This window comes from Rhinoderma darwinii, unplaced genomic scaffold (assembly GCF_050947455.1).
Source record: "Rhinoderma darwinii isolate aRhiDar2 unplaced genomic scaffold, aRhiDar2.hap1 Scaffold_726, whole genome shotgun sequence".
In the NCBI taxonomy this organism is placed as follows: Eukaryota; Metazoa; Chordata; class Amphibia; order Anura; family Rhinodermatidae; genus Rhinoderma; species Rhinoderma darwinii.
In genome coordinates this window covers 52,697-78,140 of record NW_027464287.1, presented here as the reverse complement: position 1 = coordinate 78,140, position 25,444 = coordinate 52,697, and the positions used below count along the sequence as shown (strand labels likewise).

The following is a 25,444-nucleotide window of genomic DNA, read 5'->3' as shown; positions in this document are numbered from 1 at the left end:
GTCCGAAACAAACAGCTACGGTTTCGGGCCCACATCCGCAAACTCCACAAGCAGAGATGGACAAATTTGTAAAAAAACAAGGGGGGAAGTCGAGTCACTCCAAGTCAATCTCACCCTTAAAAGCTACGCAAAAACAGGGAGAACCCGAGCTAGAGCAAATGAGTGAAGACGACCAAAATATAGAGGATAAGGAACTTCCAGTCTCAAGATCCTTTATGAAGCGAATTTTAGCTAAAGCACTTGAACCACTTGCCAACGATCTTTCTGAAATCAAACAAGAGCTCTTACAAGTGGGTAATAGAGTCGATGCACTGGAAAAGACGCAAACGACCTTGCTTTCCTCCTCTTCTGATCTCACAACCTGTCTACAGTCACAAGAAGGACACATTAATAAAATGTATTCCATACTAGAAGACCATGAAAACAGGGATAGGAGAAACAACCTGCGCATCAAGCGACTGCCTGAGTAAATTGCCAACGAAGATATTCTTACCGCTCTGACCGAGACGTTCCGGAAATTCCTAGACCCTGAAGATTACCCAAACCTAGTTATTGAGAGGGCTCACAGGTCACTCCGACCAAAGCCATCCCCCTCAGATCCCCCGAGGGATATTATTTGCAGAATATTGGATTACAGAATTAAAGATCGCATCATACAGAAAAGCCGACTCTCAACAAACATACTCTATGGAGAGGCCCAAATTGCTATTTTCCAGGACTTGGCTTCCACCACTTTATACAAACGTAGGCTCCTGAAACCCTTTACGTCTACATTGAGACAGAGGCAGATCCCATTTCGTTGGCTCTTCCCGTTTGGTCTCTCCTTCTCTGTTAATGGAAAGAGATTCACAGCTAGATCCTCGTCAGACATCAGAAATATCTGCTCTGAACTTGACATATCTCTGGAGGCTTATCCCGACCTAGAAATGGTGCATGACGCTGCTCGTCTTCAACATATCCCTCAACTACCTCAATGGGAAACAGTTCAGGCACCCGAAGGTCAAAGGGCAAGACGGCGATCCCACAAAGCTCCAAAGTATTTATTGTCTTATGCTCCAATCAACGGATTACACCCAGATGTATCCTTTCAAAGGACTGTACCGAGTGTGAACGGAGACTAGTTTTTTATGTGGTTATTTTGCATAGCTAGTCTTAATTGAATCTGAGATTTAGCCAAATCTGTGTTTTTCTTTTGTTTTTTTGCATTTATTACCGGTTTTCTGGAATACATATATGTGATACTATATAGAGACGTCTACTCGATGCAACTCATACCTGCTTTGCTTACGCAATATTGATGTCGACTAAGTTACATTTTGTTTCTTCTATTAGGGTTTATATATGTAGGGGGATTTATATCCACAGTCAGAAGATTACTCACCTCATATATAAGATATATCTACTTCGACCAATTCGAGAGCCTCAAAAAGCCCTAGGTACACTCAGTTCATTCTGTTCACCCAAGTGCCTATACCTGATTAAATACCACCATTCTGTTAACATTCACCTAACATTTTCTCTATTGCTCTTCTACGTCAAATGACGATTGTTCACTTGCATCATCTGTTCATGGTGACACGATTCACCGATGATGCATTTACAGTACTGTTACAAGATATCCTAGTTATAGCTATGTTACTTATTCCCCTGTCCCATTTTCTAGGACACATCCCCGAGAGAGACCCCGCTCTTTACGGATCCAATTTGCAACGTCACTATGACTGACTCACATACAACATGGTCAATAGTTTCTTATAACGTCAGAGGCCTAAACTCTCCGGTCAAACGATCACAAATCCTTCAATATCTTTAAAACACAAAAGCAGACATTATATTGTTTCAGGAAACCCATCTACGAGCCCAAAAATTGCCATCTTTTCATAAATCATATTACAATACATGGTTTCACTCGCATTCCCCGTTCAAAAATTAATGTGGAGTTGCAATAGCCCTTGCTAAACATGTACCCTTTGTCTTACAAGATTCACTCTCTGACAGCGAAGGCAGATATATATTCATAAAGGGTCTCTTAGCGGGATCCTTAGTTACGTTGGGTAATCTATATGTAACTAATATCAATCAGGCGTCATGGATCCCATCCGCACTTGACACAGTTAGGCCCTTTATTGAAGGTATATGTCTGGCGGGGGGAGACTTAAACGTGGCTCTGGAGCCGGACCTCGATTCTTCTACAAAGAAATCCTCGCTTTCACGCAGAGCCCTTTCGCGAATTAAAAAATCACTGCAATCCTTCCCCTTAATCGATACCTGGCGATATATGCACCCAAATGCGATTGATTATACGCACTTCTCATCTCCGCACAATTCGTATCAGAGACTAGACTACCTCTTTCTTCCTCTTTCGTTATTGCCTAACATTGTGGAAGTACGAATTCTGACCGCTATACACTCCGATCACTCTCCCCTACTGCTCCGAGCCTCGCTGACACACAGACCGGCTGGACAAAAGGCATGGTCCCTGAACGAAAGTTTACTCAACTCAGAAACAAATAAGAAACGTGTTGCCTCGGCTATACTATCTTTTTTTTTTTAATCAGTTCAATTTTATTCAACAAACTTCACATTATTACAGGTCATTGTACGTTCTCATACAGTGTATAAGCAAATTTCAACAGACCCAATTATTTATATCCAACCAAACATTCCCTTCCCCCCAACTCCCCCTTGTATCCCCCCAGCCGGTCTTCTCGATACCACTTTTCCACTCCTCTCTCCTTCTCTTCCCCTTTTCCATTCCCCATCCTACGCCTGCTCTCCGTATGTACCCCCCCGTCAGTAGCCCTATACCTGAACGTGTGACCTTAGTGTCATTAGCTCCGCAGAAGCATACCCAGATTGATCAATCCACCTAGCCCATTGTTTTTCAAACTTGACCTTGGACCCCCTCTTGGAGTATATCCTATATTCCATCAGAACCTGTGAGTTAAGTGCCCCTATAATTTCTTGTTTTGATGGTGGCTCCGCATCCAGCCAGTGCTTTGCTATTCCTTTCCTAACTTGATATAGTATTTTAGCGATTGCCAACCCTGACATCCTATCCCCCTCCAAATCTCCAACATACCCTAGCAGCATAACCACAGGATCCCATGGAATCTGTACCTCAAACACTCTCCCCACTAGCTCCAATATTTCCGTCCACAGAATCCCCAACCTCCCGCATGTCCAGAACATATGAAGGATGTCTGCTTTTTCCTCCGGGCACCTAGGGCACTTGGCATCTGCTCTTAATCCCATTTGTTTCAGCACCCACGGGGTCCTATACACCCTATGTATCAGAAACAACTGCGATCTTTGTTGTGCTACATTAATGGACAAGGTACATGTTGCTGCCAATACCGCCTCCCAGTGGTCTGTTGTAATAGGACCCACATCCCTCTCCCATACAGCTTTCACTGGTGCCATAGGATCCCCCAGATGTTCCACCAATAACCTGCGATAAACCAATGAAATTAATCCTTTTGACGTTACTGCTTTTGCAATATGCTCCAACACCCCCGCGGCATGTATTGTCATGTCTACACTGACCGCTTGTGTCTGCACAGCGTGCCGAATCTGCAGGTACTGATAGAACATGCGGGAGTCCAGCTGAAACTCTTCCCTTATTTGCTGAAAGGATTTGAGTATGCCTCCCTCGTACAACTGACTCAATCGTATTATGCCTTGCTGCTCCCACCCCTGCATCCCTTCCAATTTACCCAATTCCCCCAGATAAGCATTCCTCCAGAGTGGTGTATATTTAGTGCATTCTCCTATCCCCAGCAATTGCTTGCACTGCCACCACACCTTGTGTATGAGAAGCAGAGTGGGTCTGGTACTCGCCATCCGTTTATAGCTGTGCGCTTCCAGTCCTCCCAACGGGTTCTCCCCCCCCCCCCAGATATGATAGGATGCGCGCACTGGACCCCCATGTCTCTTCCTGCTCCCACCCCCAGAAATGCTGACATTGGGCAGCTAAATAATACACCCAAGCATTGGGCACAGCCAGGCCCCCCTCCTCTTTCGGCAGCTGTAATTTCTCCAGTTTAATCCTAGGTACCCCCTTCTTCCATACTAGGTCCCTAAAAAGGTTATGCAACCTCCTGAACCAATATTTGGGGATCCATACCGGGGAGTTATGTAGGACATACAGCACCTGGGGCATAAGGATCATTTTAATCAGATTCGTCCTACCCAGAGCCGATAGAGGTAACTTATTCCACGCCTCTACTTTGGCTTTTATCGTTGTTAACAGTGGCATTACATTAAGGGACATATAATCCTGTGCTTTCACCGTCACCCTAACCCCCAAATACTTAAACTCCGTGACCACCGGTATCTCCACCTCCTCCTCCCCAGTCTGGATAACCCCCGGGTCCATGAGCATTAGAGCCGATTTTGACCAATTAATGAGTAGTCCTGAATATTTCCCAAACCGCTTAATTAGGGCCATCACTAACGGTAGTGTGCGCTCGGTATCCGCCATGCATAACAGCATATTGTCTGCGTATAATGCAATTCGTTCCTCCACCCCCCCATATCTCAACCCCTGAATATGTTCATGTTGTCTCACTGCGCACGCCAAGGGTTCCACCGCCAACGCGAACAACAATGGAGATAATGGACATCCCTGACGCGTTCCCCGCTCCAGCGCGAACCGATCCGATAGCACCCCATTCACCCTTATCTTTGCTGTCGGGGCTACATACAACAACTTTACCCATTTTATATAATTATGGCCAAATCCCATTTTCTCCAGAACTGACCACAAATATTTCCACTCCACGCAATCGAATGCTTTAGCCGCGTCTAAGGACAGAATGGCTCTCCCCCCATGATTATCCGGCAGAACTTGTAAATTCAAGAACAGCCGTCTCAGATTCACCGCCGTCGATTTGGATGGCATAAAGCCGGCCTGATCCCCATGTACCACCCCAGCCACTACCTTAGCTAGTCGAAGCGCCAATACTTTCGCCATGATTTTAATATCCGCAGTCAATAGAGAAACTGGTCTATAGGAGCCCGGGAGCTGGGGATCCTTCCCCTCTTTAGGCAGAACGACTATAGTTGCTTCGTACATTGTTTCCGGAAGCCGCCCCCTATCAAAACTATCTAAAAGAGTGGCCAATAACTGCGGTGCGAGCTCCTCCTCATATTCCTTAAAAACTTCCACCGGAAGCCCATCCGGCCCGGCGCCTTTTCACTGGCTAGTATCCCTATGGCTGCCTGGAGCTCCTCCAGAGATATGGGCTCCTCCAATGTCCCTCTCTCCTCCCCTCCCAACCTGGGAAGTTCTATCTCCCCTATATACTCTTCCAGCTGTTGAGGTGTGTGCTCTGCCCTAGAGGCATACAAATCCGAGTAAAACTGCTGAAAAACTTTCAAAATCTGTCCTGTATCCGTCTCCAACTTCCCCCCCTCCCCTTTAATAGTGTGTATGTAATTATTCTCCCTCTGAGCCTGCGCCATCCTTGCCAGTAACCGTACAGTGGTTTCCCCCTCCTCATAATATTGGCGTTTTAAAAACATCCTTTTGTTATCTGCCCTCTCCAACTGATGCTGTTTTAACAATCGCTGCGCCTCCACCCAATGCTTCAGTGTGTCTGGTGTGTTATCTATTATATGTAGCCTTTCTGTCTCTGTTACCCTTTCCAACAGCGCTTCCCCTAATTGTCTAGACCGTGTTTTTACTGCCGAAATGTGCTGGATGAACACCCCTCTCAGCCACGCCTTCATCGCGTCCCACAGTATCTCTTGCGGTACCGTTCCCGAATTGAATTGAAAGTATTCCTTTATGAGGTCTAAAATTTGTTTATGATCTATCAACTTCAGCCAAAAGGCATTGAGTTTCCAGCACCCTTGCCCCCGCCCTGTCCTCCCCTCCGTCTTTACCTTCATTACCAAAGGAGAATGATCCGATAACGCTCTTTGCAAGTACTCTATCTGGGCTACAAATGGTACCGCTGCCGGTGAGCACAAGATTAGGTCTATCCTGGATAAAGACTGATATGTGGAAGACGCGCAAGAATACTGAAAGCTATTTGGATGTTTATCCCTCCATATGTCCCGCCAACCCATTTCAGCAACAAGATGGCCAAACGCTGTTAAACCTCCCCCTGTCATGCCGAATTTATCCATATTGGTATTCAATACTGCGTTAAAATCCCCCATCACTAGTAACGGCACCTCCGGGTACCTAGCCAGTTCCTCCACCACTTTCTTGATACATCCGCTAGAAAATGGAGGGGGGACATACAACACCACCAAAACACAATTCCAATGATACATCGTACAGTGTACCCCCACATACCGCCCCTCCCCATCCTGGAAGGAGTCGTGACATATAAATTGCACTGCCCTATGTATGAGAAGACTCACCCCCCTTGAATATGTAGTATGATATGAATGAAAACTATGGCCTACCCAGGCCCTATGCATCATGGAGACTGAATCCCTAGTCATATGTGTCTCCTGTAGTCCTATCACCCTCGACTCCTGTTTCCTAATAAAATCAAATACCGCCTGTCGTTTTCTGGCTTCCCGCAGGCCCCGTACATTCCAGGACAAACAATTAAGTGATCCCATCATCCCTCAACATATCCCAACACATCCTATCCTGTTCTCGTACTTTTACATATCCGACCGGCTGGGTCCTCTTTCCCTCCCTCCCCTCCCCCCCTGTAACCTCCCCCGTAAACCTACCCCTTTCCAAGGGTTGGGGCGACAGAACGTATCTGCCATTACCCATAACAAGCGTCGGCAGGTCAACTCCGCCCACCGTACATTCAACAATACCATAACTCGTTATTCACTTTTCCCGCGTAACTGACCATCCCTCCCGCTGCCTTTTTCTTGCAAATAAACAACCATCCCTTCAACATATCGGTACCCCTCAATGTCCATAAACACATTCCTCCTCTTCCGGTCTTCCGCGTTCACCGCAACCATGCCCTCCAACTCCAAGTCCAAACATGACCAGGAACCCTCAATGCCATATCTTGCAATTTTCTACGACACCTGGTTCAGTCCTGCATCCCCAGCCTCCTTTTGTCAGCCGGTCTGTTCCGGATCAACGCCGTCCCTCTGCCTCCGCCAGTTCGGCTATACTATCTTATTTCCAAATCAATACTATAGAGCAATGTCCTATGCCGGTGATCTGGGAGGCCCACAAGGCAGTGATTAGAGGTGAATTCATTTCTATTGGCTCGTATCAAAATAGCAGTAGAAGACGGAAACTTTCGGCGTTATATGAGGAAATCTCTCAGCTGGAGAGGCAACACAAAAATGTACAAACACTAGATGTCCTCGCCTCGCTCACGGTCAAAAGACAGGCCTAAAAGATTTACTCAATAAGCAGTCTGCCAAATTCTATTCTAATTGGAAAAATCAAATATTCATACGCGGAGATAAAGTCTCCAAACTCATGATTTCGTTGATAAAGAAGAGGAAATCCAGGTCTTATATTCACTCCCTGAAATTGCCTAATGGTTTGAAAACTAGCGACACTGATCTGATTTCAGAGGCTTTTGTAAATTATTACTCCTCCCTCTATCAAATTCGATCTCAAGAGACTGATGGAGAGCGGAGCAGTAGGAAACAAATCATTAACTCATTTCTTGCGTCCCTAACTTTGCCCCAACTTTCCCCTACACAACAAGCCACTCTGCAGAAATCGGTCACGGAGTCTGAGCTCCAGTCTATCCTGTCGAAGTGCCCTTCGGGAAAAAGTCCAGGACCAGACGGACTTCCCATACATTACTATAAAGTATTTCAGAAAGAACTACTACCTCATCTCCTTGGTTTGTGTAACTCTATACTACAAGGTTCTAGCTTTCCTAGACAGACTCTAGAAGCGCATATTACCCTGATTCACAAAGACGGTAAGGACCCTGACTTATGTAGTAACTACAAACCTATCTCACTTTTAAATACTGACCTAAAAATATTCGCAAAACTCTTAGCCAATCGATTAAGTCCGATACTACCGGACTTGATTGCTCCGGAACAAGTGGGATTCGTTTCCGGCAGGGAAGGGAAAGATAACTCTCTACGACTATTGCATTTACTACAGTTAGCTAAGGAGAAGAACAGATCTATGACATTCCTGAGCACTGATGCAGAGAAGGCCTTCGACAGGGTAGACTGGACCTTTATGGAAGAAACCTTAGACCGATTTGGAATTCCTAAAATTTTCACCCAAGCTATACTACAAATGTATATCACCCCAACAGCTAAACTCCGTATTAACGGAACCCTCTCATCTAGCTTTCAAATCCTAAATGGAACTAGACAAGGCTGCCCGCTATCACCACTTCTGTTTGTCCTTGTGATGGAGTCATTAATCCAAACTATCAGACAACACCCAGATATAAAAGGTATCACAACTCAATCAACACATCACAAGACAGCAGTATTTGCAGATGATTTACTCATAATCATGTCTGACCCGATTTCAGAAATACCGGCAGTCCTCGAAATTTTTTCTAAATTTAGTGCTCTGTCCAATTTCAAAATCAACGCAGAAAAATCCGAAGCCTTAGGGATCAATGTTTCTAACTCTACGACACGATTACTAGAATCCCGATATCCAATTAAGTGACCTCCAAAATGCATTACCTACTTGGGAGTCAAATTGTGTAAACATTGGCCTGACAACTTCGCCTTAAACTATCTCCCTCTCTTGGCCGGCACTAAAGTCATTATAGAATCCTGGTTAGCTCCCTTTATTTCCTGGATGGGCAGGAAAAACTTGATTAAAGGGTTAATCCTACCCAAATTTAACTACCTATTCCAAATGTTACCTATTCACATTCCACAATCTTACTTCACGAAACTTCGCTCAATGATATTTCAATATATTTGGAATGGCAGGCACCCCAAAATTAGTGCAGAGACGCTTTCACTGCCTAAATCCCTGGGAGGAATTGGGGCTCCTGATTTTAAGAACTATTACCACACGGCTTCGATATCCAGGACTGTAGACTGGTTTCGGAAACCGGAGAATAAATTATGGGTCTCAATTGAGGAACTCCTAGCCCCTGTTCCTCTCAGAGCATTGCTACTTGCACACCCAGACAGCATAACAAACCTTTCATTTAAAAATGCTCTGACCAAGTTAACAATAAAATCACTCTCTCTCTTTAGGGACCTACTGGTTCCCACACCATCCCCACTGACACGTATCTCAGACTTGGTGGATTTATACCAAGAGGGTTTGGGAAGTGACACTAGTAACCCTTCGGTCAGATTGACTGATACTCTAGACTCCATACTAGCTGATGGGACGATCATATCCTTACAGACTTGGACCGAAAATCCAAACCTTCCGAATCTCCATTTAATGCACTATATGTCCCTAAAACAAGCAAACCTACCATACCTCACAGCAGGTTCCTTGGAAAGACCCTTGACTATCTTTGAATCCTTCCTCGGACAAGTAAAAAACCCACGGAAATGTGTTTCTCAGATTTATAAATTGTTAATTAATAGGAACGTCCCTTTCAAAAGATCATATATCGCACTCTGGGAAAAGGATCTCTCCATTACCTTAAATAAAAAAGATACAAATATCCTTTACAGGAATTCCCATGGTCCCTCCCAGTGTATTAAAACACAAGAAAACTCTTATAAGTTAGTGTCACGATGGTATACCACACCGGATAAAACACATCACTGGTACCCTTCCATCCCAGACACATGTTGGAGATGTTTGGGGGAAACCGGATCTTACATCCATATCTGGTGGTCATGCGCTAAGATCCAACGTTATTGGATACCTGTATTAGATCTTATAGCAAGAATCTGTGACATCTCAATCCAAATACCCCCAGCTACCATCTTTCTTAACCTTCCATTGGCAAAAATAAGTAAATCCACAAACACTCTCGTTAAACACCTCTTATCGGGGGCCAAACTTCTCATCCCCCCAAACTGGAGATCGATGCAAGTCCCCACGCTCTCTCAATGGATAAACAAGGTAGAGCAAATTTACTATATTGAAGAAATAGCAGCACTCTCTAACCGCTCATATACTAAATTTATAGAGATCTGGATACCCTGGACAATATTCCACTCCTCAGATCAGTTCTTGGACGTAGCCTTGAATACACAATAGCCAGATCCGATGGGTCACCTTGTTGGATTTGTTAGTTTGCGACTAAGTTGTATAACTGTAACCGATATTTCTTGTCTTAGAAAAAATTATCTTGTAAATCTCTCTCAACCCCTTCCCCTCCTACTCCCTCTCGTTCATTTTTCCCCCTACCCTCCCCCCATTTGGCCCCTTTACAACCGAGTACTATTATTATACTCTTATAATGTATTGTTCCAAATTTGTATCTTAACCTGAATGTTACGGCATAGCTGCGTATGCAATGTTACACTGCATAAATTGACACTTATCATTTGCTTGATTGTACCTTCATATGCTGTTAAATCAACCTTTTGCTATTCAGTTGTATGATTCACTTTTGTTTAAAACAATAAAAAGAAAATTGAAAAGAAAATATACACATGGGTAGAACTTATCATTGTCAAACCTTGTTCTTAAAGCTTAAAAAAATGGTTTAAATTTATTAAAGATCATATCCGACTACTACCATAACAATTGACAGACATCAGGGGCTCCTTCCAGGAGAGTAATCACTAACCAGAGCATTGCCGACGCTCTGGCCATGGATTCCTGGGTTTTTAAACTCCTAACATCACTGTCCATATAGTGAAAGTGACATCAAGGGCTTTCCCAAGTCAGGAGTTCCCGGCCAGTGAGTGCTTGCGATGCTCTGGCCGGGGACTCCAGAGTTTAAAGCCAAATATGGATATTTAAAGCCATATATGCACAGTAAAGTGAGAGGCTTTCTCTACAAGCGTAATTCCTGGCCACAGCGCTGCCAACGCTCCGACTTGGAATTCTCACATTACAAAGCCCCTAATGTCACTGTCTATGTACAGACAGTAACATCAAGGGATCCTCCAGGAGCAGAATCCATATATGAACAGTGACGTCAGGGGCTCCCTCCAGGAGTGGAATCCCCAGCCAGTGCAATGCCAGTGTTCTGGCCTAGGATTTTGGCATCTTAAAGCTCCTAACGTCAGTGTCCATTTATGGACAGTGTTGTCAGGGGCTTCCCTAGGAGCAGAATCCCCAGTCAGAGCGTTGCTAACGTCAGGGGTTTTCCGAGCCTAGTGCTTAAAGTAACGCTGTGCCCGGGGAGTTCAGGTGATATATCCCACTCTATGCCTATACAGCCTTCCGTTGGAGGTATACGTAGAGACTTCCCCAACGCATACCTCTGACGAAAAGAAAAAATTTAATGTGAACATACTCCAAGAAGCCCACAGCTCTGAATAAATATGTCGCAACTTGGGTTGTCAGTGCTGCACAAACTGACATCTACACCAGTTAGCATAGATGTCAGCTATAATATCCGCAGGTGTAAATTAAATATGTCATGCAGGAGATCTGCTCTCCCGCTGGTCCCGACTTACTAGCTGAAAAGACGCGAAAACAGCATAATGTCTCAAAAAGCTAAAATTTTTACTCAAAACGGGCACGCGCCAAAATTTCCCATTACATTACTTTACAATATCATGTATTATAAAGACATTTACTTTTGAGCTACTTTGACTAAATCGTTAGCAAATGGAAAAAAAAAAACACCAAGGAAAAAAATGTAATTAAAAAACTACGGCCTCCTCCATTTCCCCTCTAGCCGTCCTTTCCATCTCCAAAATGGTGTGTTTTCTGCCATTTTAGGTAGAAAAATTTCTATTTGCTCACCATTTAGTCAAAGTAGCAATAGGGTATATTATGCAGCTGCTCAAACTCTACCTTGAAGAGCTGTGTGGTTTGTATTTTAATAGTAACTTTTTAATCTAAATTTACTTTTTACTCTGCCTGACTTGGTATTTATTTGTTCAGAGTTTCAAGCTCACATTGACTTGGTCCTCCCCTATAGGACCTCTCTATCTGTTGAACTAAGTATCATTACTAAAACTTATCTGAATCTGATTCTTAAACATCTAGTTACTACTTCTGATCATACAGTACAGTCAGCCAAGCATACCAAGTTACCAAGTTCAATCACACAATATTAAAATGAGTAAGGAGCATGGATACATATCAGCATTAGATACACATGGGTAGAACTTATCATTGTCAAACCTTGTTCTTAAAGCTTAAAAAAATGGTTTAAATTTATTAAAGATCATATCCGACTACTACCATAACAATTGACAGACATCAGGGTCTCCTTCCAGGAGAGTAATCACTAACCAGAGCATTGCCGACGCTCTGGCCATGGATTCCTGGGTTTTTAAACTCCTAACATCACTGTCCATATAGTGAAAGTGACATCAAGGGCTTTCCCAAGTCAGGAGTTCCTGGTCAGTGAGTGCTTGCGATGCTCTGGCCGGGGACTCCAGAGTTTAAAGCCAAATATGGATATTTAAAGCCATATATGCACAGTAAAGTGAGAGGCTTTCTCTACAAGCGTAATTCCCGGCCACAGCGCTGCCAACGCTCCGACTTGGAATTCTCACATTACAAAGCCCCTAATGTCATTGTCTATGTACAGACAGTAACATCAAGGGATCCTCCAGGAGCAGAATCCATATATGGACAGTGACGTCAGGGGCTCCCTCCAGGAGTGGAATCCCCAGCCAGTGCAATGCCAGTGTTCTGGCCTAGGATTTTGGCATCTTAAAGCTCCTAACATCAGTGTCCATTTATGGATAGTGTTGTCAGGGGCTTCCCTAGGAGCAGAATCCCCAGTCAGAGCGTTGCTAACGTCAGGGGCTTTCCAAGCCTAGTGCTTAAAGTAACGCTGTGCCCGGGGAGTTCAGGTGATATATCCCACTCTATGCCTATACAGCCTTCCGTTGGAGGTATACGTAGAGACTTCTCCCAACGCATACCTCTGACGAAAAGAAAAAAATTGAATGTGAACATACTCCAAGAAGCCCACAGCTCTGAATAAATATGGCGCAACTTGTGTTGTCAGTGCTGCACAAACTGACATCTACACCAGTTAGCATAGATGTCAGCTATAATATCCGCAGGTGTAAATTAAATATGTCATGCAGGAGATCTGCTCTCCCGCTGGTCCCGACTTACTAGTTGAAAAGACGCGAAAACAGCATAATGTCTCAAAAAGCTAAAATTTTTACTCAAAACGGGCATGCGCCAAAATTTCCCATTACATTACTTTACAATATCATGTATTATAAAGACATTTACTTTTGAGCTACTTTGACTAAATCGTTAGCAAATGGAAAAAAAAAAACACCAAGGAAAAAAATGTAATTAAAAAAACACCGGCCTCCTCAATTTCCCTTCTAGCTGTCTTTTATATCTCCAAAATAGGTGTGTTTTCTGCCAATTTAGGTAGAAAAAAAAAAGAAACAATTTGCTTATCATTTAAAGAGGCTCTGTCACCACATTATAAGTGCCGTATCTCCTACATAAGGAGATCGGCGCTTTAATGTAGGTTTATTTTAAAAAAACTATCTATTTTTACCACTTTATTAGCGATTTTAGATTTATGCTAATGAGTTGCTTAATGCCCGAGTGGGTGTATTTTTACTTTAGACCAAGTGGGCGTTATACAGGGGAGTGTATGACGCTGACCAATCAGCCTTATGCACTCATCTCCATTCATTTACTCAGCGCATAGGGATCCTGCTAGATCCTTATGTGCTGTCTTATACTAACACATTAACAATACTGAAGTGCTTAGACATTTAATAGACATTCCACGGGATGTCTATTCACAATCTCTGCACTTCGTTACTGTTTCTATGGTAGTTACAGCAGAGGAAGCGTGATCTCGTTGTATCACGCTTCCTCTGCTGTAACTACCACAGACAGAGTAACGAAGTGCAGAGATTGTGAATAGACATCCCGTGGAATGTCTATTCACTGTCTAAACACTTCAGTAGAACGGGTGTCGCGAAAAAAAATTATTATATATAAATTTGATTTTAGTGTTATTAAAATACATTTTATTTATTTGTGTGTTTGTGTTTTACTTTTTTATTTTTTCTAACTTTTACTTCACTATGGGGGCTGCCATTTTTTTTTTCATCTCTGTATGTGTCGATTAACGACACATACAGAGATGGAATACGGCACATACATCCCCATAGAGAATGCGAACGGGAGCCGTTCCATTAACTATGGTGTACGCCGTCTGTGTGGGAAAGGCGCATGCGCCGCTCCCACACAGTCTAAAAGGAAGGTCTTCGGCCGAGCGACATCCAGCGCAATTTTCATGTGGACCGGAAGCCGCGGCCGGACAGTAAGATGACTACTTCCGGTCGTGACTTCCGGACATGTGATTAGAAGCAAGTACTAGGAGCGGAGCGAGTGGACGGAGCGAAGTTAGCGGCGGCAGGAGCAGGTAAGTTGTGTTTGTGTATGTTTGTGTTTTACTGTGTGATTACCACTGTATGTAAGCCTACTACACTGTGCATTCGCTCAAAAAATGTCGGCACATAGTGTAGGAGGTTTGAACATTCAACCCCCTCCTTTCTCCTGGCACTAGCCAGGACAAGGGAGGGGGGATTCTGTGAGCTCACTAGAGCGAGTGTGTCTATACCAAATTTGCAGCATAAAGCAATGAGGTTGCTTTACCACATTGCAATGCTGCAATTTTGGGAATTGCTCCCTCTAGTGACCAGCACATGGAAATGTTATAAATTAGAATCTAATTTATAATATTTCCTGAGTTGTGAAAAAATAAAAAAAAATAAGACAATGTCTAATCATGTATATACTAACAAAAAAGTCATGTATATACAACTAAAAAAGTTTCAATACATTAAAGATAATATCCGACTAGCTTAATTCATTTACCCTACCTTAACAACTAACAATGTCACTTGTGAAAATTGACTTTTAAGTCCTAAAGCTGGTCACATGAATACAATGGGGGAATTTATTAAAGAGGCTCTGTCACCACATTATAAGTGGCCTATATTGTACATGATGTGATTGGCGCTGTAATGTAGATTACAGCAGTGTTTTTTAATTTAGAAATACGATCATTTTTGACAGTTATGACCTATTTTAGCTTTATGCTAATGAGTTTATTGATGACCAACTGGGCATGTTTTACTGTTTGACCAAGTGGGCATTGTAAAGAGGAGTGTATAACGCTGACCAATCAGTGTCATACACTTCTCCCCATTCATTTACACAGCACATAGCGATATAGCTATATCGCTATGTGCAGCCACATAAACACACTATAACATTACTGCAGTGTTCTGATAATGAATATACATTATCTCCAGCCAGGACACGATGTGTATTCAGAATCCTGACACTTCTCTGTAATTTACAGCATAGCAGGCGTTGTCTCGTGAGATTACGCTGTAAGCTGTCATTTACAGCGAGATCTCGCTGTGCTGTGCTGTAGTCTCACACAGACGCTACAGAAGTGGTCAGGATTCTGAATAGACATCACGTCCTGGCTGGAGGTAATATATATTCATTGTCAGGACACTGCAGTAACGTTAGTGCTTGTATATGTGGCTGCACATAATGATATAGCTATATCGCTAGTGCTGTGTAAATGAATGGGGAGAAGTGTATGACGCTGATTGGTCAGCGTCATACACTTCTCTTCACAACGCCCACTTAGTCAAAAAGTAAAACACGCCCAGGTGGTCATTAAGAAACTCATTAGAATAAAGCTAATATAGGTCATAACTCCGTCAAAAATGATTGTTTTTCTAAATAAAAACCACTGCTGTAATCTACATTACAGCGCCGATCACATTATGTACAAGATAGGCCACTTATAATGTGGTGACAGAGCCTCTTTAAGACTGTCATTTCATATGCCATTGTTAAACAGAAGCCTGCAGAAGTAAGTTGCGATAAATTTACTGTTAGTGACATTTTTACTACTTTTTTGTAGGGTTTTTATGACTGCCTCTGACAATCCTTCGGCTTTCAGTATCAGGCCCTCAGAAGTCGACTGCACTATTTATTCTGTCAAAACAACGACGGAACCTTGTCACAACGGTGACAAACGGAAACCATTAGCAACGTTTCCGTCACTATTGAGATCAATGGTGATGCAAACAGAAGCTAAGGTTTCCGCTTGCCTTTCCATTGAGGGGTTTCCCCGATGGAAACCCTCAAAGGAAAGACAACACTGATGTGAACACAGCCTTAGAGGGCATCTCTACCCATAAAATGCTGTATTTGGTATTCTTCCATAGTGTACATTTTTCTTTTTGTCATGCATGTAGCCATATAACTACAATCAGGGGTGCACCAGGCTGTTAAGTAAGTTCTTATGACCTCCAGGCAATGCTGGAGGTTTCTGACCTATAGCAGCATTCATGGAAAGAAATCAACATTAGCTTATTGTATATTGAAAGCTGCTGCAGCGCTCAGGAGGAAGGACGTTACAGCAGCTTGAGTGGCCATACAATAATTACATATGAAAAGGGGGACATGGTTTTGAAAACTGCTGTAACTCTTGAAACATGTAAGAAACATGTAAAATGGGCTAGAGGAAGTCTGAATGTGACCCCCTGCCCTGGCATACAAAACTGGAATGGTCTTTACCTGTTTCCCTGCGGTGAACTTTCCTGCAGAGCCTGTGATTATGATGTGAAGATCTTGGAGCATGAAGAAAATGGTGGTCTTGTCTGAGAACTGAACAGGTCTGATAGGACGAAGACTGCTCTACACATAAGAGCTGCTGCATCAGGTGCTTGTCTGTAAAAAAAGACACATCACAATGCCTTAGTATTCCATCAGCTGTGATGTCATCAACTGAAGGGAGAAGACTATGATGTCAACTGTAGGGAGAAGCCTGTGAGTGCTATAGATGAATATCCATGAAGAATTCATCATTTGTAGAGCACTGAAAGCAGATCATTATGCTTTATAAACAAATGTACATTTTGAGGCAACTCTGTTAGTAGAAAAAAAAAACACATCGTATACCATTTTACACATTGGCAATAGAATTCAGAATCACTACTGTAGGCTTATACTGGAACAATTGGGAACTTATTAAGGTTGCAGCATGCTTTATTTTTTTGCCTTCTAGCCATAATCTTTTATTTTATTTTAATGTCTACGTTTCTATTTGAGGCCTTGTTTTATTTTTGCAGGACAAGGTGTAACTTTTTTATGCATCACGTTTACGCTAGAAGACTTTCACTTTTGATTAGCACTTTAGAGCTTTACATGTGTATTCTTTTTATAATATTTTTTGTGCTGCATTAACATAATAGCCCAGCGGATCTCTACCTATAATATGCTGCCCTTGAGGAGTATTCCCAGGAACAATCCTCACTTCCTCATGTCTCATGTTAAAAGCGACACAAAGGACTCGTTTACACGAGCGTGATATACGTGCGGGCGACGCGCGTGCTTTTCACGCGTCTCGTACGCACCTATATTAGTCTATGGGGGCATGCAGACAGTCCGTGAGTTTTGCTCAGTGTGAGTCCGCTGAAAAAAACTCACGACATGTCCTATCTTTGTGCGCTGTTCGCGCATCACGCACCCATTGAAGTCAATGGGTGCGTGAAAACCACGCATGCCGCACGGAAGCACTTCCGTGCGAACTGTGTGATTCGCGCAGCAGCTGTCAAACTCTGAATGTAAATGTTAAGGATCTGCCAGACACAGCTTCTGTATCCACGCCCATAGGTAATCAGTCTGCACCTGCTTCTATGTCTGTGAGACTGACTCCATCTTCCACCACTCAGGATGGCAGGCTTAGGAGTGGGAGAGCCTATCACAGCCTGGCCAGACGGAGCTAGCTCCAGCCCTCTGTCTATTTATACCTGCCTTTCCTGTTCCTCCTTGCTTGTGATTCTTCTCATTTGGTTTCCTGGCCCTGCTGCAGCTTCTTGATCTATTTGACCCTGCTTCATTTTGACCCTGGCTTACTGACTACTCTTCTGCTCTGCGTTTGGTACCTCGTACACTCCTGGTTTGACTCGGCTCGTTCACCACTCTTGTTGCTCTCGGTGTTGCCGTGGGCAACTGCCCCTTTTCCCTTGCTTCTGTGTACCCTTATCTGTTTGTCTGTCGTGCACATATTGAGCGTAGGGACTGTCGCCCAGTTGTACCCCGTCGCCTAGGGCGGGTTGTTGCAAGTAGGCAGGGACTGAGTGGCGGGTAGATTAGGGCTCACTTGTCTGTTTCCTTACCCCCGTCATTACAGTAAACAGAAAAGCACCACGTGCTTTTCTGTTTACAAACATCCAAATGGAGTGTCATAATGATGGCGGCTGCGAGAAAATCTCGCAGTCGCGCATCATACGCTGATGACACACGGAGCTGTTAAGTGCCTTTTGCGCACGCAAAACGCCGCGTTTTCTGCGTGTGCAAAACGCACACGCTCGTGTAAATCAGGCCTAAGGGTGTGTTCACATGGCTTATTTTCAGCTGTTTTTCGGGCTGTAAACGCATTGAAAAATGGCTGAAAATACATGGCCTGAACACCTCCGAACATATGCCGATAAATGTCAATGGGAAAAACGGCGTTTCGTTCCCACGGGGCGTTTTTTATGCGTCGTTTCTAAAAACGGCACATAAAAAAACGCCCTGTAAAAAAGAAGTGCATGTCCCTTCTTGAGCCGTTTTTTCGCATTGTCTCAAAGAAAAACAGCTACAAAAATGGCAGTAAAAAAACGCATCAAATAACGCTTTGCATAAAAAACACCTGAAAATCATAGGCTGTTTTCCCTTGAAAACAGCTACGTATTTTACAGCCGTTTTTTTTTAAGCGTATGAGCATACCCTTAAAGGGAATTTTTTTTTTTTTTTTTAGTTAAACAATTAGTGTATAGGTGATTAAACATTGTTCTAATTTTTTTTATTTTTTTCACGAGTCAGGAAATATTATAAATTAGATTCTAATTTATAATATTTCCCAGCACTGGTCACTAGATGGAGCAATTCCCAAAATTGCAGCATTGCATGTGGTAAAGCAACCACATTGCTTTATGCTGCAAGATTGGAGAAAACTCACTCGCTCTAGTGAGCTCTCAGAATCCCCCCCTCCCTTATCCTGGCTAGTGCCGGGAGAAACGAGGGGATTGAACGGTCAAACCTCCTACACTGTGTGTCGCCATTTTTTGAGCTAACACACAGTGTAGTAGGCTTACATACAGTAGTAAACACACAGTAAAACACGAACATACACAGACCTCACTTACCTGCTCCTGCCGCCGCCGCACCCTTCGGTCCATCCGCTCCGTCTGCTACCTCCGCTCCAAGTGCACAAGTCCGGAAGCCGCGACCGGAAGTAGTAATCTTACTGTCCGGCCGTGACTTCCGGTCCACAAGAAAATGGCGCCGGACGTCGCACAGTCCAATTTGGACTGTGTGGGAGCGGCGCATGCGCCGTTCCCACACAGACGGCGTACAGCATAGTGGATGGAACGGGCCCCGTTCGCATTCACTATGGGACTGTATTCCATGTCTGTATGTGTTGTTAATCGACACATACAGAGATGGAAAAAAAAATGGCAGCCCCCATGGACAAGAAAAAGTGAAAAAATAAAAAAAAGTAAAACACAAACACACAAATAAATATTTTTTTTTAAAATAAAACACAAAAAGCAAATTGATCTAAAAATTTTTTTTTCGTGACACTGTTCCTTTAACCTTAAAAACACACATTAAATGAAATAAATCCTTTTATAAAATTGTTCCCTATAGATAAACCTGCAAGACTTCCAGCAAGCTGCAGAAAAAAGCCGTTGTGATTTTGCAGAAAAGAGGGAGCCTTTTCCTACCAGCCTCCTCTATCTAAACATCTGCAGCGGAAATGCCACTTGTGAACGCCCTAAAAGTATGTTCACACTGAGGTTTTTGTAGGCAGAAAAATCTGCCTCAAAATTCCTTCAGGAGGCTGCGCTCTCTTTGCTGCGGTTTTTTTTTTTTGCGAGTTTTTCAGCCGTGGGCAAAAAGCGCAGTGAAAAACATTTTCTCTGCCTCCCATTGATGTCAATGAAAGGTCAGAGATGGAAACGCCTGAAGAAAGAGCATGACGCTTTTTTTTCCTGCAAGCGTTTTCTTTTCCACTCGCAGGAAAAAAAGCCTTTACCTCCCTTTGAAATCAATGATAGGCGATTTCTGCTGTATTTTGGCGCAGTTTCCAACGTGTTTTCCGCACCAAAAACAGGGCCCAAAAAAACTCAGTGTGAACTAGGCCTAAGGAAATGACGCAGCATTTACAGTAGCAGCACAGTGAGTGAGATTTGAACAAATCTCATGCAGACGCTACAGTAAAAATCTGCAGCAAAAACGTTCATGAATTGACCTGCAGTGCGGATTTTAAATCCTCAGCATGCCAATTTATGCTGCGGATCCGTTGCTATTTTGTTGCTGGTTTTCCACATTGATTCAATTCAATGAGAAAAACCTGCATCAAAATAGCAACAAATCCGCAGCATAAATTGACATGCCATTGATAGGTCAATTTATGACATTTTTTGCTGCGGAAGTGAAACCTAGAACAAATAGCAAATGTTGCCACTTTTGTGGCGGAAACGCTGCGATTCTGCTTCAAAATTCACAAAAAAGCTAATGCTTACCTCCAGCCTTTGTCATAGTGACGCGTTTCTCTGTTCTGAGTGACACCTGGCCTCCTGGGATGACGTTTCAACCCATGTGACTGCTGCAGCCAATCACAAGCTGTGGCGGTCAATTGGGCTGCCGCATCATTCCAGGAGGCGAGGCTGCACTGAAACAGAAGAAGGCGTTGCTATGACAACAGCCAGGGGTAACTATCAGCTTCTTTTATTTTTTTTCAAGCAGTGTTTCTGCAGCGGAGATTCCGACTGAAAATCGGCACCATGTGCACTTTTTCAGGTGGAATTCCCTGCAGGTTCAAGGTTGGATATGCTGTGTAGCCTAAAGCTGGGTTCTCACTGTGCAGATTTTGCAAGCATTTTTTAACACAAAACTAGGAACGGAACCTAAACAGAAGAAATATATAAGGGAAGGCCTTATAGGTCCGCTCTCCTTCATCCAATTCTGGCTTTGGCTTACAAAATGCTGACAAAATCTGCAGCAAATCTGCACTGTGGAAACCCAGTCTTAGGCCTTATTCACACGAACGTGTCCGTTTTACGAGCGCAAAAGTTCAGTGTGGCATCTGTATATGGTGCGTGGCTGCGTGATTTTCGCGCAGCCGACATCAACATGACACTCTGTTTTTATGTTTACAAACATAAAAGCAGGAGGTGCTTTTCTGTTTTCATTCATTTCTTTTACTACTGTAGCGAGCATCACGTGCGGCACCGGGAAGTGCTTCCGTGTGCCGAGCGCAATTTGCACGGACCCATTGACTTCAATGGGTGTGTGCTGTGCGAAACACGGGCAAGTATAGGACATGTCGTGAGTTTTACGCAGCGGACACACGCCGTGAAAATCACGACATGTCAGAACGGCCCCATTGACTTACATAAGTCTGTGCGACGCGCGTGATTTCCACGCGCGTAGCGCGGACGTAATACACGTTCGTGTGAATAAGGCCTAAGGGTGTGTCCGGTTGTGGCAGTTCTTCTGCCGATTTGCAGCGTGGGTTCTGCATCGCAAATCCGCAGCAGCTTACAGTACATCACAAGGGGATGGGGTTTTCAAAACCCCATCCACATGTAGCAGAAGACGACGACCGCAATAACAGCGGAGCATTCTGCTTATTTCAAATCTGCAGCCTGCTCATTCTGTTGCGGAGAAGCCACGGATTTTCACTGCGGATTTCAGCCTTTGCAATGCATAGGCTGAAACCTAGGTCAAATCTGCTGCTAAATCCACAACTAAATCTGTATGTAACATATGTGGATTTCCCAAGAATTTGATCAAAATCTGCGGGGAAATTGTCCGCTAAGTCCCCCTACGGAATACAGGTTGCCCAGGTTCCTGAAAGACAAATCTGCCTAGATATAGTGCAATTTGGTAGCGACGAGGGGCATTTATTTAGGGGGATTGAGTATAAGGGGGGATTCACACGAGCGTGATTTGGCAGCGTGTAGGGCGCGTGGTTTTCGCGCGGCACGCAATGCCCTATAGAAGTCTATGGGGCAGTACACACAGTCCGTGTATTTTGCGCAGCGTTTGTTCGCTGCGCAAAATACGCGACAGGTTCAATAACTCTGCGTATTTCACGCATCACGCACCCATTGAAGTCAATGGGTGCGTGAAAACCAGGCAGGTCGCACGGAAGCACTTCCGTGCGAACAGCGCACGAGCTGTCAAAAGGATGAATGGAAACAGAAAAGCACCACGTGCTTTTCTGTTTCCAAGCATCCAAACTGAGTGTCTTTGCGAGGAGCGAACCCCGACAACCGAAGCTAACTTCACCGGGTTCGGCCAAACTCGTTTTGGCCGAACCCGGCAAAAAAATTTCCGGTCCGCGACGTCGGGAGACATTCACTGTGCATGGTGCTGAAAGAGTTAAACTGTTTCAGCACCATGGACAGTGACTTGCGATCCCAAAATACATGAACCTGTAAAAAAAACCGAAGTTCTAACTTACCGATTACTCCTGTCTCCTTCCTGCAGTCCGACCTCCCGGGATGACACTTCAGTTCAAGTGACAGCTCCAGCCAATCACAGGCCAAGCACAGGCTGCAGCCAATCACAGGCTGCAGCGGTCACTTGGACTGCCGCGTCATCCAGGGAGGTGGGGCCCGATGTCAAGAGAGGCGCGTCACCAAGGACGCGTCACCAAGGCAACGGCCGGGAAGTTCTCGGTAAGTAGGAACTTTATCTTTTTTTTTTACAGGTTTTTCGCTGTTGTGTTCGGCATTCACTGTCGAGGGTGCTGAAAGATTTAGCTCTTTCAGCACCTTGGACAGTGACGGGCGTTGACAAGCCTCATCTCTATGATGCCGGCTGCGCGAAAATGACGCAGCCGCGCATCAGACACGCATGACACACGCAGCTGTCAAATGGTTTTTGCGCTCGCAAAACGCTGCGTTGTTTGCGCGCGCAAAAACGCAACGTTCGTGTGAATCTGCCCTAAAGCAGATCTCTATTACAGCTTCATATGGTTTGTTACCCAGCTTTTCTGAAACCCTCAAAGGCAAATCTGCCTAAATATGACACAGTTTGAGAGATAATGGTTTGTTACCCAGCTGTCCCAGTACCCTGAAAGGCTTTGCCTTATCTATGGCACAATTTGGTAGCGAGGAGGGGCATTTATTTAGGGGGATTTAGTATTTTACAGTTTCTATTACAACTTCACATGGTTTGTTACCCAGCTTTCCTGGGATCCTGAAAGACATATCTGGCTAGCTAAGCTACAGTATGCAAAATGTATCACTGCATAAGAAGGCAGGTGTGTTAATCGCAGCTTCACAGCGATTCTTGGCTCCTGATTAGCAAATCTGACTAGTAATGCTACGATATAGGTGATGTAGATTTATCAATGCAGGACTAGGCAGATCTGGCATTCTGCCGCCTGGGAAAGATTGGTAACAAGCTCTGTGGGGCAGTGATGGATGGCATATTGGTCATATAAAACACACACAATACTGCTCTGATACGTTGAGTGTATCTAACAGATAGTATCAGGGAAATATGGCTTGTGGTCACCATTGCAGATCCACAGTGTTGCTGCTCTATGAGAGCTGAGTGACTAGTCGTTCTAGCTATATATATACATACAGGCCATGCTCCAGGTTTATGTGGGCCCTTGGGCGACACAGACTTAGTAAGCCCCTTTGCGGGGGAACTCACGGCGGCAGTAAAATGTCAGAAAACTTCATTTTTTTCGCCCATATAGACATTAGGCCCTGTTTATGCCCCCATATAGAATTTATGCCCTCAGTTTGTACCCCCATAAATTTAGTGCCCTCTGTAGATAGTGCCACACAGCCGCCCTCCCAGGTAGTGCCAAACAGCCCTCTCCTCCCAGGTAGTGCCACACAGCCCCCCTCCCTGGTAGTGCCACACAGCCCCCATCCCAGGTAGTGCCACACAGCCCCCTCCCTGGTAGTGCCACACAGCCCCCATCCCAGGTAGTGCCACACAGCCCCCATCCCAGGTAGTGCCATACAGCCCCCCCACCCAGGTAGGGCCACAAAGCCCACTCTCCCAGGTAGTGCCACACAGCCCCCTCCTCCCAGGTAGTGCCACACAGCCCCCCTCCCTGTAGGTAGTGCCGTTGGGGTTCCCTCTAGGAGTAGAATACCCAGCCAGAGCATTGCCGACGCTCTGGCTGGGGATTCCACTTCAGGAGAAACCCCTGACATCACTGTCCATATATGGACATTGTTGTCAGGGGCAACCCCATAGCCATAGTCCCGGGCAGAGCACTACTAGCACTCTGCCTGAGACATTTGACAGGGCTCAAGAGTGAAAGAGTACCATGTAAAACTGAGGCCTAATTTGGCGATTTACAAAGTATTGGTTCACAATTGCAGTGCTCTGATGTGAAATAATAAAGGAAACCCCTGACAAGTGACCCCATTTTGGAAACTGCACACCTCAAGTCATTTATTAAGGGGTGTAGTGAGTATTTTCACCCTACAGGACTTTTACATAAATGATTGCGCTGCGGATTGTTGCAGAGTAAAAATTTAAATTTTTCCCTAGATATGCTATTTCAGTGGCAAATATTGTTAAAAGGGTTGTCCCGGGTATGAAAATGCCTTATATGTGGAAGTAAACAGCTATTTAGGCACTGTCACGGCGCGGGGTGTGGACCCACTGGGCCGTATCGCGTAGCGGGATAGCAGCTGGCCAACTAGGTACAATACAATGTCTATAGTCCAGAAAGGGTACCTGAGGCAATGTAGACAGTAGCGGTGACACAACTTGACATTCACTGTAGATGGCACAGTAGATGCAGCGGAAGACACGACTTGACTCTCACTGTAGATGGCACAGAGGCACGGGAGCACAGGATACAGAGTACAGGCAGCAGGAACGGGTAATACCGGGAACTGAAAACACTAGGAGACCATTTACAACACAAACTTTAGGTATACAACAACGTTCAGACAAGGATCAAGTGGGCAGGACTCTTTTTATAGTCCAGCAGCATTCTGGGCTAATTACTGATTTTAAACAACTGGACGCGTACTGGGTGTTTAAGGCTGAGCTCGCGTGGGCGCGCGCGCCCTGCGGGAAACCGTCTCAGAGCCCGGAAGTGAGTGCCGGCGTCTCCCTGGAGGGAGATGCCGCCGAGAACACAGACGTCCATGGCTGTGGCCGTCAGAGGGTAAGTCTGAACTAGGGTCCGCGGCCATAGACGTTGTAGGGTTCAGAGGGGAGGGAGCGCCATTTAGCTTTTGGAGAGTGGATTTGCTTGGTAGTCGTTTTGTTTGACTATTGCTGGTATTTCCGTTTACAATGTGAGGGTACATGTAAGCTCGGCAGAGTACATCAGGGACATAGTCAGGTGGTATAATAATCGGGTTAAAAAACCCAGTAAAATAATCCATAGATGTG

General features: G+C 44.5%; 1 long non-coding RNA gene across 1 annotated transcript in view; it reads right to left on the bottom strand.

The window, feature by feature from the left end:
- LOC142729586 (uncharacterized) overlaps positions 1 to 24,848 on the bottom strand; it is a 234,225-nt gene extending 209,377 nt beyond the window's left edge. Inside the window, exons 1-2 of the long non-coding RNA XR_012878371.1 lie at positions 24,776 to 24,848; positions 16,580 to 16,732 (exon numbers count right to left, since the gene is read on the bottom strand). This is a non-coding gene — a long non-coding RNA (uncharacterized LOC142729586). The remainder of the gene's footprint in view (positions 1 to 16,579; positions 16,733 to 24,775) is intronic.
- Between the last annotated feature and the right edge of the window lie 596 nt (positions 24,849 to 25,444).